This window comes from Corvus moneduloides, chromosome 24 (assembly GCF_009650955.1).
Source record: "Corvus moneduloides isolate bCorMon1 chromosome 24, bCorMon1.pri, whole genome shotgun sequence".
NCBI lineage: Eukaryota > Metazoa > Chordata > Aves > Passeriformes > Corvidae > Corvus > Corvus moneduloides.
The window spans coordinates 4,703,402-4,716,538 of record NC_045499.1 but is presented as its reverse complement, the minus strand read 5'-3'; the positions used below and the strand labels follow the sequence as shown (position 1 = coordinate 4,716,538).

Sequence of the window (13,137 nt, the reverse complement as noted above, 5' to 3'; positions counted from 1 at the left end):
CCGCCCCTCACATGTGGATGCCGAGGGGGTGGGACGAGATGAGATTTATGGTCCCGTCCATCCCAAACCGTTCCGGGGTTCCACAGGGCACAGGGACCGCGGGGATTTTGCCAAGTCGGCGAAGTGTCCGTGGACATCCTGATTTATGACATCCTTAGAGCTCGTTAATTCCGGGATGTCCTTGAGCCAGGGATGTACCTGTGCCTGCTCCACTGAGTAACTCTCCTTTCTCACTGATTAGGCTCGAAAGCGCACAAAGACCCGACCTCAAAGAACATCCTGCCTTGAGATAACCATGATTTATTTTGCAACAAGGACCACAAACCTCCTGTCACAGCACCACATTCCCACTTGGAAATGATTCACTAAAACCCCTCTGAAAGCCCCGTAACCATGGGAACAGCGAGGGTTTCCTGTTGAAAGCCCTGTGTACCCTGAGCTGCACCTCGGTGTACCCGAGATCAAAGCTCTGCTGTCCCCGAAGTGTTTGGGGAGGCCAGAACAGGAAACCACCAGGCTGCAGCTCCCACCCGTCGCTTCCTGTTCTAGCACACGTGTGGGACAGCCAGAACGCTCTGAGAGCCAATTGCTGAGCGTCAGAGAGGGGCGAAAAGCGATGTAAACAACAGCTGCCACGCCGGGAATTAAAGGTCCTGGGGCTGGATGGAAACACGGCTCCCTCACGCTGCTGGGTTTCCCCTGCAGGAGCAGCAAAATCCATGAAAAAGCAGGGAAATGAGGAGGCACGGGGAGGTGGAGCTGGATTGTTCCAAGCTGAAGCGAAGGAAACTTCTGGAGCAGCAAAGGTAGGAGGAGAAGCGGTGTGTGGGCTGACAAGGTGCTGTTGAGGGCAATCTCCTGCCTTTTGTGCTCTGGATTGTGCCAAGGATGTTGAATGTCCCTTGGGATGGATTTCTGGGGATCTGGCTGTGGTTTCCCTGCGGGAATTCCCTGCGGGAATTCCCCGTGGGCGTTGTTCGTGCCAGGGCTGGGGGACACGAGGGTCACCCCAGAGTGGGCTCAGGACATGGAGAGATGGAAACAACCAATCCTAGACTGGTTTGGGTGGGAAAGGAACTTAAAGCTCATCCCATTCCACCCCCTGCCATGGGCAGGGACACCTTCCCCTATCCCAGATGGCTCCAAGCCCCATCCAACCTGGCCTGGGACACTTCCAGGGATCCAGGGGCTCTGCAGTGGCTTTGAGAGCAGCTGGGACAGAGGGGACCAGCACAAAGGAGCCTTGGCTGAATGTCCAGGAATGTCACTGGGAGCTGCTGAGGCACCTGGAATGCTGTGTCCAGTTCTGGGCCCTCATGGCAAGAGGGACATGGAGGGGCTGGAGAATGTCCAGGGAAGGAGAGGGAGATGGGGAAGGGTTTGGAGAATCCTGAGGGAGCTGAGGGGGGCTCAGCCTGGAGAAAAGGAGGCTCCAGGGGAATTCCTGGCTCTGCAGAGGTCCCTGGCAGGAGGGGGCAGCCGAGGGGGATTTGGGATCTTCTCCCAGGGAACAGGGACAGGAGGAGAGGGAACGGCCTCAGGCTGGGCCAGGGGAGGCTCAGGTTGGAATTTCAGCAGGAATTTCCTCATGGAAAGGGTTGGAAAGGGCTGCCCAGGGAGGTTTGGAGTGCCCATCCCTGGAGGTGCCACCTGGACGTGGCACTGAGTGCTCAGGGTGGGGATCGGGCACAGCTCGGACTCGATGATCCCGGAGGGATTTTCCAACCTCAACAATGCCATGATTTTATGATTCTACGAATCCAATTTGAAAGGGACAGAATTTGGAAGCAAAACCCTGCTAGCACCTTGTGTCCATCCCTGTTCCATGAGTGCTCCCATCTGGGATTTAGATTCCATTTTCCCACAGGCACAGAGAGTGGGGAGGAGTTTCCAGGATGCCAAACACCTCTCAGGGTGCAAATTCCAGTGGGGAATTTTCCAGAGGAAAGCCGTTTTAATCTCCTGTCCCTGAAATCCCACTGTGGCTTCCCAGAGATGTGCTTTGGATGGGGTTGGAGAAAAGGATCTTTTGTGGTTGGTTCCCTCCCTCTTTCCCAGGATTTCCTGGCTGCGCCAGCCCCGCTGCCAGCAGAGGGCACGTTGGGACCGCGAGATTCTGATTTTTGAGCCGCTTCCTTCAGAACCCAAATCACCAGCGCTGAATTAATGCCGATTTTCACCCCTCAGCTGTGAGGATCCCCCAAAAAATCCACCCAAACCCACCCTGCTCCCTCTTGATACTGAAAACTCCTCTGAGCCCCCCCAGATTCCTTGGATAACCAGATCGGAGGGGTTTTGGGGTGCAGTTTGACAGTGACAACACTTGATGTGCTCCAGAAGCTGCTGCTGGGCTAGGAGGGAATAAACGGAATTTCTGGAATGTCTGGGTTTTTTTCCCCATGTGGACATTGGGTTGTGCCTTGCAGGAATGAGAACTCCAACATGGAGAGTTTAAAGCCATGGGACTGTTGGTTTTTATATTTTATTTGGAGTTTTGAGCCATTTTTTTGGTACTTGAGCAATCTTATTTGTTTGCTAAAGTGTTATTCTTGGCAGTTGGTGGATATTAAAGACTCTGGAAGTGAAAGTCTTGGAGTTTTCTCCCTGGATTTGTTATTTGGAAGAGGAAAATCTGATCCAGAAAGGAATTCCCAGCGAGGTGTGGGGAGGTGGATGAGCTCTGAGTAGTCCCAGCTGGAATTGAGACTTCTTCCAAAGATGCCACAGGCACAGAGAGTGGGGAAAAGCTTCCAGGATACCAAACACCTCTCAGGGTGGGAGTTGGGATATTCCAGGGGGGAATTTTTCCAGAGGAAAACTTGGAGAGGTTTATCCAAACCTCTAAATAACCATGGGGGAGAAGCTGCCTGCGCTGGGGGCTCTTTGATCCCAAAAATTCCAGCTGCTGGGAATGCAGGGCAGCAGGAAGTAAACAGGGAACTGGGCTCCTCAGGGCTGCAGCGTTCTCCCAGATATCCAGCTCCACCACAAAACTCTTTGGAGAGTGTTGGAATTCATCCCCAGGATGAGCTGGGGGGTTCACAGCCACCCCTGGCAGGCAGGAGACCCTTCCCAGGTATTCCCAGGGAATCCTGTGTGGCGTGGACACCCCTTCTGGAAGTCCTGCTCCATGAGGATGAGCCTGCAGCAGATCCCAGGAGCTGTCTCTGGCCAGATTGGAATATCAGAGATCTTTCCTGCTTTTTTTCCAGGATTTGATGGATATTTGCTTTGGGCTTTTTATTTTTTATTTATGTCAAATCTGTTCCTTCCCATTCCCTCAGCTCCTGAGTCAGGGCCACCTCTAATCCAGCAGGAATTTCACCCCCACCTCCCCCCAGCCATCTCCAGCCCCACTGGTGGCTCAGGGAATGTTCTGCTCCCTCCTGTCCCCCTGCCTGGAGTTCTGGGATCCAAAGGGATGAGGAGATGGATCCAAGCTGCTTTTTTATTTTTGTGTGGCTCAGATGGGAACTTTATTTTCTGTGGAAAAGCAGATTTGGGGTTGCTGAGGGAACAGAGGAGCTCTGCAGGTTTAGCTCTCTGCATTCCCCAATCCCCTCAATCCCTTGGATTTTTCCAATGGGAATGCTCCCCACCTGCTTCCTGAAGTGCAGAGGGTGACAAGTTCTCTGCCCAATGCCACCTGCAGATTGTCATTGTCACTTTGGGCTAAGTGCAGCCACTTTGGACGTGCCAGAGGCTGGATGGGACAGCCCAAGGCAATCCCTTGGGATCAGGGATGCTGGGAATCATCAGATCCCCACGTTCAGCAGAGCCAGGCCTTGTCTGGCCCAGCCTCTCCTGCTTTATTCGGGGATGGTGATGAGCTGGTCCCTTAAGGGATCCTAAAAAAACTGCTTGGAGAGACTCTGGGAGCAGGGATAGAGAGCTCTGCCTCATTCCTGGCATGGATTCCCTTAAGGGATCCTAAAAAAACTGCCTGGAGAGACTCTGGGAGCAGGGACAGAGAGCTCTGCCTCATTCCTGGCATGGATTCCTCACCAGAACCTCCCGGAATCCTCCTCTTCCCACTCATCCTTGACCAGGCAGGTGCAAATACCACATTCAACTGCAGCAATCCCAGAATTATCCCTGGTTTTATCCACATTTGGCCGTTCTGCCCAGGGCCAGGAGCCCATCCCAGGTGCCTGCCTGGATTTTTCCAGGGATCAGAGGTGGGAGCCGGCAGGGGAAGCCACCTCAGCTCACAGGGGACAGCAGTGTCACCCATCCCTTCGGTGCCTCGCAGAGCGAGGCGTTGGTGGCCCCACGGGGTGACATCCTGGCCCCGGAGCAGCCACATTTGAGTGACAAAACCCCACTGTCACCACAGGAAACCACAGGCAGGGTGGTGCCTCCTCAGGGCAGGGGTGGGGGAAGGAATCCTGCTGCTCCTTGGGGCTGGGATGGGCTCTGGGCAGCTGTGCCCAAATTCCCTCCTGGAATGGAGCATTCAGAGCCATTCCTGCAGTAGATCCCAGGCTGGCTCTGCTTCAGAGCAGGGCAACGGGAAAGTTTGGGAAACTCTGGGAAAGTTTGGGAAACTCTTCTGAGCCGTGGTTGTGTGCCAGGGTTTGCTGATCCCAGCTGGGTTTGGGGTCCTTTCATGAGCAATTCCCAATTTCTGACGGACAAGGGGACTTATCCAGATGGTTCTGAGTCTCATCCATGCAAAAATCCTCCCAGGATGGACCGAGGGGGTTTGGAGATGCTTCCCACAGTGGGATATGGGGCAAACTCTGCTGTTGGGATTCCCTGACCAGAATAGGAGCCTCGGGGGATCTTTGGACCTAAAATGAGCTGGTTTTTGGAAGGGTTTGAGGGGAAAGAGCTGAAGCAGCAGCAGGGTTTGCGTGGCAGAGTTGAGCAGCTCCTCGGTGTGACAGGATGGGTGACAATAACGGGGGTAACAGCGACTGTTGTCACCTTCTCTTGCTCATTAAATCTGTCATTTTAAGCTGCCGTCGCTTCTTAGCAAAGCACTTTGAGAAAATCCCTAAATCCGAGCTGGGAGGCTGATGAAAAGTCCCTTTTTTCTTCCCAGTGGGATCCTGGAAGTACAGAAGGAATCGGGATGGATGAAATGCAGGAAGTTGTGTGAACTCATTGGACCCTCTCAACAGCTCAAGCTGAGTTTAGAGCTTGGGTTAGGACTGGTTCTTGTTTGATCAGATCAGTTCCCCGTCCCCATTTGCAGATGAAATGAGGGTAAGGAGCTGATAAAAGATCCTTGCTAAGAACAAAGCCTGGAGTTTATTCATCTGTGCTCCAAAAAAAAAAAAAAACCCAGGATCTTCAGGGAAAGGGAAGGCTTCTCAGGAAGAAATCCTGCAAAAGGCTGTGGGGAGAGGGAGGTTTGTTAAATCACTTGGATGATGTTGGTTTTCTTTCAAGGACCTTTTTAATCCCCTCCTCCCTCAAAAAAATTGGCTTTTTAATGGCTTTTCTTGACTTCAGAAGGAGCCATGTCCCTAAAAATCATCCTCTCACCTCTTCCCGCCCAGAACTGAGCCCACAAAGCTCTGCAGCCTTTTTGGGGGTCCCTCTCACCCCTTCCCACCTGAACCCACAAACCCCTGCAGCCTTTTTGGGGTCGTCACCCCTCCCCACCAGCCTGGCAGGGCAGTTTGGTGTCTCTGGGGGCTTCAGAAGCCACAAGGAGACACCAGGGCTGGGGCACAGATAGAGGGTGGCAGCAGCTGTTCAGGATGTGCCGCTGATTCCGGGACTTCTCCCGCCCTTTTTGGAAATCGAGGGGCAGGAGCGGGACAGGAGGAGAGGAGGGACAGCCCCGATAAAGTCCCCATGGATGGCAGCCCTGAGAGCCACAGGCTGGAGCTGCACCAGCTGGGAGGCCACGATAGGTCCTGTGCTGTCACCTCCCTGCCCTGGCCATGGGGACAGAGATTGTGTCCCTCCCTCCCTCCCGGCTCCAGCTCTTCCTCTCTCAGCTGCAGATTTCTCTGTAATTCTCCATCATTTCCTCTGGAAGTTTCTGGCTTGGCTCCACTCGTTGTCCCTCTCTTGTGCAGCTCCCTGGATCCCCATCCTAAGGATCCCTTTATCCCAGGAAATGCAATTTTGAAGAGGGAAAAGTAAGCGGAGAAAATATTTATGGATAAAATCTTGATCCTGGATCACATCCCTGAACAACATTTCCCTCAGGCCGTGTCCCTTGGTGTGAGGAATTCCATTTGGTGTGAGATTTGGAGGTGAGGAATTCCATCAGGCCAAGGAGACGCTGGTGGCACCCCAAAAACGGATCCGAGCAGGTTTTCCATGCTCTGGAACCCTCCAGCTGGGCAGGAAAGGGAAGAGGTCTGATATCCCCATGGATTCGGGGAAGAGCAGGGGGTTTTTAGCTGGAAAAAGCTCAGGAATACTGAGCTTTTCCCAGATTCCAGAAGGGAAAGTTGGCTGAGGGACAGAGCAGGCCCTTCCTCAGCCTCACCACCAGAGCAGGGTCTGTTTTGGGGGGAAATATTTAAAGATTGATAAAATCATTTCCCACGGGCCCAGCAAAGATCCTGCGGCTTGGGGGCACCCGGGGGGGGGCCAGGCCACGCTTCACGTGCACACAACTGTCACCTCTGTCACCCCGTGTCACTTGGGGCTGTTTGCCTCTCCTCTGTGACAGAGCAGGTCCCCACATCTGGCGGCGGCGGCGGTTGAACAGGCCCGATTTAATCACAGCCACACAGCGAGCAGGGCACGGGGGGACAGGGGGGATGGCAGGGGGTGACAGGCAGGGTGACAGGCAGGGTGACAGGCAGGGTGACTGACAGGGTGACAGGCAGGGTGACTGACAGGGGGTGACAGGCAGGGGGTGACAGGGGTGATGGGGGTGACAGATGGGGTGACAGGCATAGGGTGACAGGGGTGACAGGCAGGGGGTGACAGACAGGGGTGACAGACGGGATGACAGGCAGGGGTGACAGGCAGGGGGTGACAGGGGGTGACAGGGGGTGACAGATGGGGTGACAGGCAGAGGGTGACAGGCAGGGGGTGACAGGCAGGGGGTGACAGGCAGGGGGTGACGGGGGGGCAGGCAGAGGGTGACAGGGGGTGACAGACAGGGGTGACAGACAGGGGTGACAGGCAGAGGGTGATGGGGTGACAAGGAGACGGTGACAAACAGGGGGTGACAGGCATGGGGTGACAAGCAGGGGGTGACACGCAGGGGGTGACAAGGAGGGGGTGACGGGTTGGCAAGGAGGGGGTGACAGGCATGGAGTGACAGGCAGGGGGTGATCAGCAGGGGGTGATGGGGGTGACAGGGTGACAAGGAGGGGGTGGCAGGGGGTGACAGGGAGGGGGTGACACGCAGGGGGTGACAGGGAGGGGGTGACACGCAGGGGGTGACAGGCAGGGGGTGACAAGGAGGGGGTGACAGGCAGGGGTGACAGGCAGGGGGTGACAAGGAGGGGGTGACAGGCAGGGGGTGACACACAGGGGGTGACAGGCAGGGGGTGACAGGGAGGGGGTGACAAGGAGGGGGTGACAGGCAGGGGGTGACAGGCAGGGTGACAAGGAGGGGGTGACAGGCAGGGGGTGACAGGCATGGGGTGACAGGCATGGGGTGACATGCAGGGGGTGACAAGGAGGGGGTGACAGGCAGGGGGTGACAGGCAGGGGGTGACAAGCCCAGGCCACCTGCTCTCCATCCCAGGAAAACCACAAAGCAGCGGGAAGGGAAGTGCCCAGCTGCCTCCTGGCAGGAAAATCCGACGGCTGGGAGCTGTGCAAAGCTGTCCTGCTGTGACAGGGACGTGGCAGGGCTGGTGCAGGCCCATGGAATGGGAAGTGGGACAAATCCCGTATTTCAGATCCCAGAATCCAGGGAATCTCCTCCCCCAGGTTGTTCCCCAAGTGCCTGGCAGGTTGCAGCAGGCTGGGAGCAGATCTTCCAGGAGCAGCAGGCATGGAAAAAAGGTGGCTGAGCTGGTGGTGCTGGTGTTAGGGCTCTGCTCCAGGGAAAACGGCAGGGAAGGTGCAGGAAATGGGGAAAAAAATCCCCAAAATGGCCCTCTTTAGTGGCATTTTTCCTGCCTGGTGAGAAGGATGCTAAAATTGGGACTTCCCGAAGTGAAGTGAGGCCAAATCTGTCTTTGCTTTGTTCACCAAGAGCCACGGCGGTGCTGATCCATCCTCTGGGATGCTGATCCATCCTCTGGGATGCTGATCCATCCGCAGCTGTCGTTCCTCTGGGATCCCTGGGGAGCTGGATCCCGTGGATCAGTGCATTCCAGGCTGGCAGGACACAGATCTTTGCGTCACCGCTGCAGGAACGATTCCCAGAACGGGTGGAAAATACACAAAAGAGTGGGAACTTGGTTCTTCCGTGAGAATGAGGATTTTGGGGTTGGAATCCAGAATTGGGAATCCCCAAGGAGCTGGATCTTCCCAGCAGGAGCTGGATCAAGTGTTTTCTGACAGGCTGATGGCTTTTTCCAGCCAAACTTCCACTGGTTTTTCCCCATTGTCTGCTCACCCTTTGCAGCAGGTGAGCATTTTAACAGAGCTTTTCCAAACCTTCCCTCCATCCCCTCCTCTCCCCAGCCTGCTCGTTGATAAGAGCAGGTTGGACAGATGATAAGCCCCGAGATAAAATCCACATCAAAATAGAACACAAAGGGCCAAAAAAAGCCCCCAAAGAGCTGAGCAAAGACACCAAAGGATTTGTTGGCATCCCCAGCTGGAAGGGACCCTCTGGAAAGGGTGGAAAGGGTTAATCCAGGGCTGCTGAGAGCCTCTGGAGCCCTTTGAGCAGCGGTTTTGAAATCTGATTTTCTTTTTTGCAACCCAGTGAGGTTTTTATCAACTTCCTATGCGAGAGCAGAAGTTGGATGGGTGCAGGGAGCCTGGTGCTGCCTTCCCTCCTCCTTGCAGCTGGTTGAGTGTGGCAGTGCAGGAGCCACAGCTTGGAAAAATGGGATCTTTTTGAGGGAAAAACCTCAAAATTCAAATATGTCAAGTGTTTTGTTCTATTTTTTTAGCATCAGCCCCCAAACCAGCCCTGCTGCTTGTGCAGCTTCACTGGGCTCATCTCAAAGTGTCCGTGGCCTGAATTCCTTGTGCCAAATTCCTGCTGGAAAGCAACAAAACAACACTTTGTGCCTCTGCCTGGAATGTCCAGGGGGGTGAGAACTCCAAAAATCAGGCCCAAATGTTGTGGGCTTGGAGCCAAGACCACCTGGATCAGCATCAGGAGAGTGAGGAGCAACAATCCCTTGGAAGTGGTTCCATCCTGCATTTCTCCTTCTCCTGGGAAGCATTCCTGGCTCAAGCAGATCCCTGCTTCGTGGATGGGGATCTGCAGGCTCTAACCCAGCACTTTTGTGCAGTTTTGTCTTTCTTTTTCCTCTTCCAAGGGTTTTTCCCTTGGAAAAAGGCTGTTCCAAGCTCAGGTGTTCAGGGGCTGGTGCTCCCCAGCCCAGCTCAGGTTTCTGTGGCAGGTTTTGGGTGGGAGCAGGGCTCAGATGGGCTCCAGGCTCACGGAAAGCACCTTCCAAACCAGCCCTGCTTGGATTTCTAGCCTGATCCAGAAAACAAATCAATAAAAACGGGAGCTTTGCCCTTTTTTTTTGATGTCTGGTGGCTTCAATTACATCGACAAGCAGAGCCTGGATCAGCCTCACCATTGGAAATACCCCAAAAAGTCTCAGATTTTGAAGAGATTTCCCCAAATTCTCCATCTTCTCTTTATCTCTGCAGTTTCCTATATGCTGCAGAGGAGAGAGCCAGCCTGAATTTGGTGAGGGACACGTGTGGCTCCCTCGTGGCTTTATCAAGGCAGGGAAAGATGCAATACCAATATTTGGGATGCTCCAAACCCCGAGTGCAAGAGCTGCAGGAGTCTCAGAGCAGCACCAGGACTGGGAAAATGTGGCAGCAAACTCCTGCCAGCTCTGGGATGTGACACTCCTCAAACATCCTGTGCCACATCTTTCAAGCCTCTCTTGCAGCTGCTTTTCAAACCTGGTGCAACCCTTTAAACCCTGTGAAGCCGAGCTTTGCAAGCTCGGGGTTGAGCCCAGAGCTCACAGGCAGCTCAGGACCCTCCCCCCCCTCAGCAGAATCTCTGCTCCCTGAGCCGCCGTGGCTTTGCAGGCTGAGCTCAAAGCTCCTCCCAGACACATCCTCAGCACCTCAGCCAGGGCTGCAGGTGTGGGGTTGCCAGAGATTTGGGGGGGGGGGGTGCAAAAACTGCTCTGGGGGCACCCCCTGGAGTTCTCAGCTGTGCACCCAACCAGCAGGGCCCTGCAGGTGAGCAGAGATCGTTGCTCAGCATCTATTTTCTCCCGCTCCACTTTCACTGGGCAGGAAGTAAATAAACACCTTTTGAATGCTCTGAATGTGTTTGGCAGTAAAAAATAAATTTGTGGGGCTCAACGGGCTGAGAAAGCTTTGTGGGGACCCCTTGAAATCTGTGGGGGCAAAGGCAGCCTTGTCTTTAAACCTTTTATTTCTTGTTGTCTCCCTGCCACCATCAGTGACAGGGGCACCATGCTGGGTGTGGCAGGCACTGAGGGCTCTCCTGGCTCCATCAGGGAAGGAATTATCCAGGATTTTGGTGGTTAGAGCTGCAAAAATTGGGAATTCAGGGTGTCTTGCAGCATTTCCCAGCCCCATTTCACAGCAGAGCCCTGTGGGGGTTTCAGGCCGAATGCACGGTCCCTGTTTATAGTTAATAGGATATAGTTTTATTACTTAGAATGCAGTTTATTTCTTGTTTCCAGTTTATTAATTAGGATAAGATTAATCTCGAGCAGTGTATCCCTGAAAAAGAGGGATCTCCAGTTTTTCTGGATGTCAGATTGAGCTGAGCACAGCTCCTGACCCCTTCCCAGGGCACGTTCTGGGTCTCTGCTTGGGGTGTTCCCAGCCAGAGCTGCCACTTGGATGTGTCCCCCTCCTTCAGACAGATCCCAAGCCATGTCCTGAAAACAATTCCAGCACTTGGCATCACTTCCCAACAGCTCAGGAGCTTGCCCTGGCAGGGGCCTGAGCAAGAAAAGTGCAAGTATCAATATCTGAGGTTATTTCCAGTCTCTCACACGCAAGAGACTGCAGCAGGATGGATTTCCTGGAGGAAAACCGTGGGATTTCCATTCCAAACCCTGCACAGCTGCCTCTGGAGGTGCAGGCAGCTCTTCCTCCCCCTTTAAGCTGCTCCATGTGCAGGGTGGTGATACCTCAGGGCACCCCTGGGGACAGGGACAGTGCCAGGGGCTCCTGGCAGCGCTATCGCCTCCCTGTCCTTGTCCCCCACACATTTGTTTGTCTCATTTCTCCTTTGAGGGCAGCTGGATTCTGAGAAACCCAGGCTTGGAGCTTGCAGGAGCACAAAAAAGAAAAGAAAAAAAAAAGGCCTTTTTGCTTTATCTCTGACCCTTTCTGGTCTCAGGGGTGGTCACAGGGCCCTGATAACGCCGGGGCTGGGGTGGCAGGATTAGACACCGAGGTGCCACCTGCGAGGGTTCTGGTGACAACCAGATGTGGCACAGCTCTCCAGCACTGCTCCCCAGCTGCTTTCCCACAAAACCCCAGCCCCTGAGCGGATTATCCGTGTCTGGAAGGGCTGCAGCCGTTCCTCAGTGGGATCTGAGTGTCTCCTGAGTGCCCTGTTGGTGTGACACTTGTGGGACTGTGCCACCGTGGTGCCTTCAGTGGTCAGGTCAGGCTGGGCAGAAATCAGCCAAAGGATGAGGAATTTATGGGAAAGGGAGGCCAGGCAGCTGGATTGTTTCTTTAGGAAACGAGGCCAGAAGTTCTGCAAAGCCTTGGGTCCATCCTGATGGCCAGCAAGGAAGATTTTTGTGGGATGGAGGAATTTTCCCTGCCCAGCTCCAGCGTGGGGAACCCACAGGCAGTGCCCCACAGGGAGGCTCCACATCCTGCAGCCTCACCCCAAATTCCCCTTTATGGCATCACAGCCCAGCCCTGCTCCTGCACAAAGCACGAAGAAAAACAAGGAGAGAGGGATTCACAGACACAAAATCACAGATTTCTTTTCAGGTAGAAAAACCAAGCCCTTTCCCAGCCTTTTGGGAGACAAACATCCTGTGAACTCTGGGGTTTCTCTGAGGCCTCTCTCCCTGTCGAAGGACAGATCCCCAGCACGGATGCTGGCAGCCCCACCCTGCCCAGTGCCACGTCCTGGGGTGCCTCGGGGGCAGCTGGGGTGGAGTCTCTGATAGTTATCTTTGGAGATTCTTCTTCTTTTGTTTTTTCCCCCACCGGTTTGTTTTTTTTAGCTCACCCAATATTTAGGCAGCTCTGATCTGGTTTTTAATGAATTGCAGGAGTCTCACTTTGTGTGTTTCTTCTAATAAGGAGCATTTCCTTATTCCTGTTATTATTCCGTGTGTGGGAACCTCTGGAGCTCAGGAATCTCCTGTTGCTGAGCTGGGGAGCTTTATTTACCACCGAGATGCTTTTACCCAAATCCAGTCCCACTTTACATCAACCCCGTTTCTTTTACATTTCTCCTGATTTAAATACAGTCACACCGAAATGGTTTCACCACCACAACATCCTTTGCTGGGTGGTGGAAGCAGCAAAGCTCTCATCTGCCTGGAGCCACCTGATTTTGAGACAAATTCTCCCGAAATCCCTTTTCCTGTCGCCTGTGCCCACGCTCCAGAGCCAGCCAGGTCCTGTCCTTGTCCCTGCCCTGGCACAGCTCCCTCAGCCAGGCCAGGGCAGGCAGCACAAAGCAGGACAAACCCTTTGGCAGCTTCTCCCAGGAAATCGGATCCCACATTCCCCCCGCTTCCCTGGCTTCTCAGGCAGCTCCTTTGTCCGCCTTATCTCAAGTTTGGCACCTCCTGTGTGTGACAGAGCCCAAAAAAAAAAACCCCTCAGATTTTGGGCTGGGGATGCTTTTATCCCCCTTGTAAAGCAAAAATATTCCCAAATCCCGGAGCCTGTGCCACCCCTTGGAGCAGGCAGGACTTCAAAGTCCTCCTGGGAGTTGTCACTACAAAAGGCAGCGCTCGGCTATGAAAGTCCCTAAATCCTGTCTGAAGCTGATTAATTTACACCGAGTTAATTACCAGGTGCCTTTCCAAGGGGCTGATCCAGCCATTCCACTGCACAATGTCATTTTCAGGGGGAATTCGATCCTTTGTT

At 54.1% G+C, this 13,137-nt stretch overlaps 1 long non-coding RNA gene across 1 annotated transcript; it reads left to right on the top strand.

The window, feature by feature from the left end:
* The first annotated feature begins 717 nt into the window (after positions 1-717).
* Positions 718-12,923, top strand: LOC116455521. The gene is made up of 2 exons (XR_004244414.1): positions 718-806; positions 9,000-12,923. It is a non-coding gene; the product is annotated as an uncharacterized LOC116455521 (long non-coding RNA).
* The last annotated feature ends 214 nt before the right edge of the window (positions 12,924-13,137 follow it).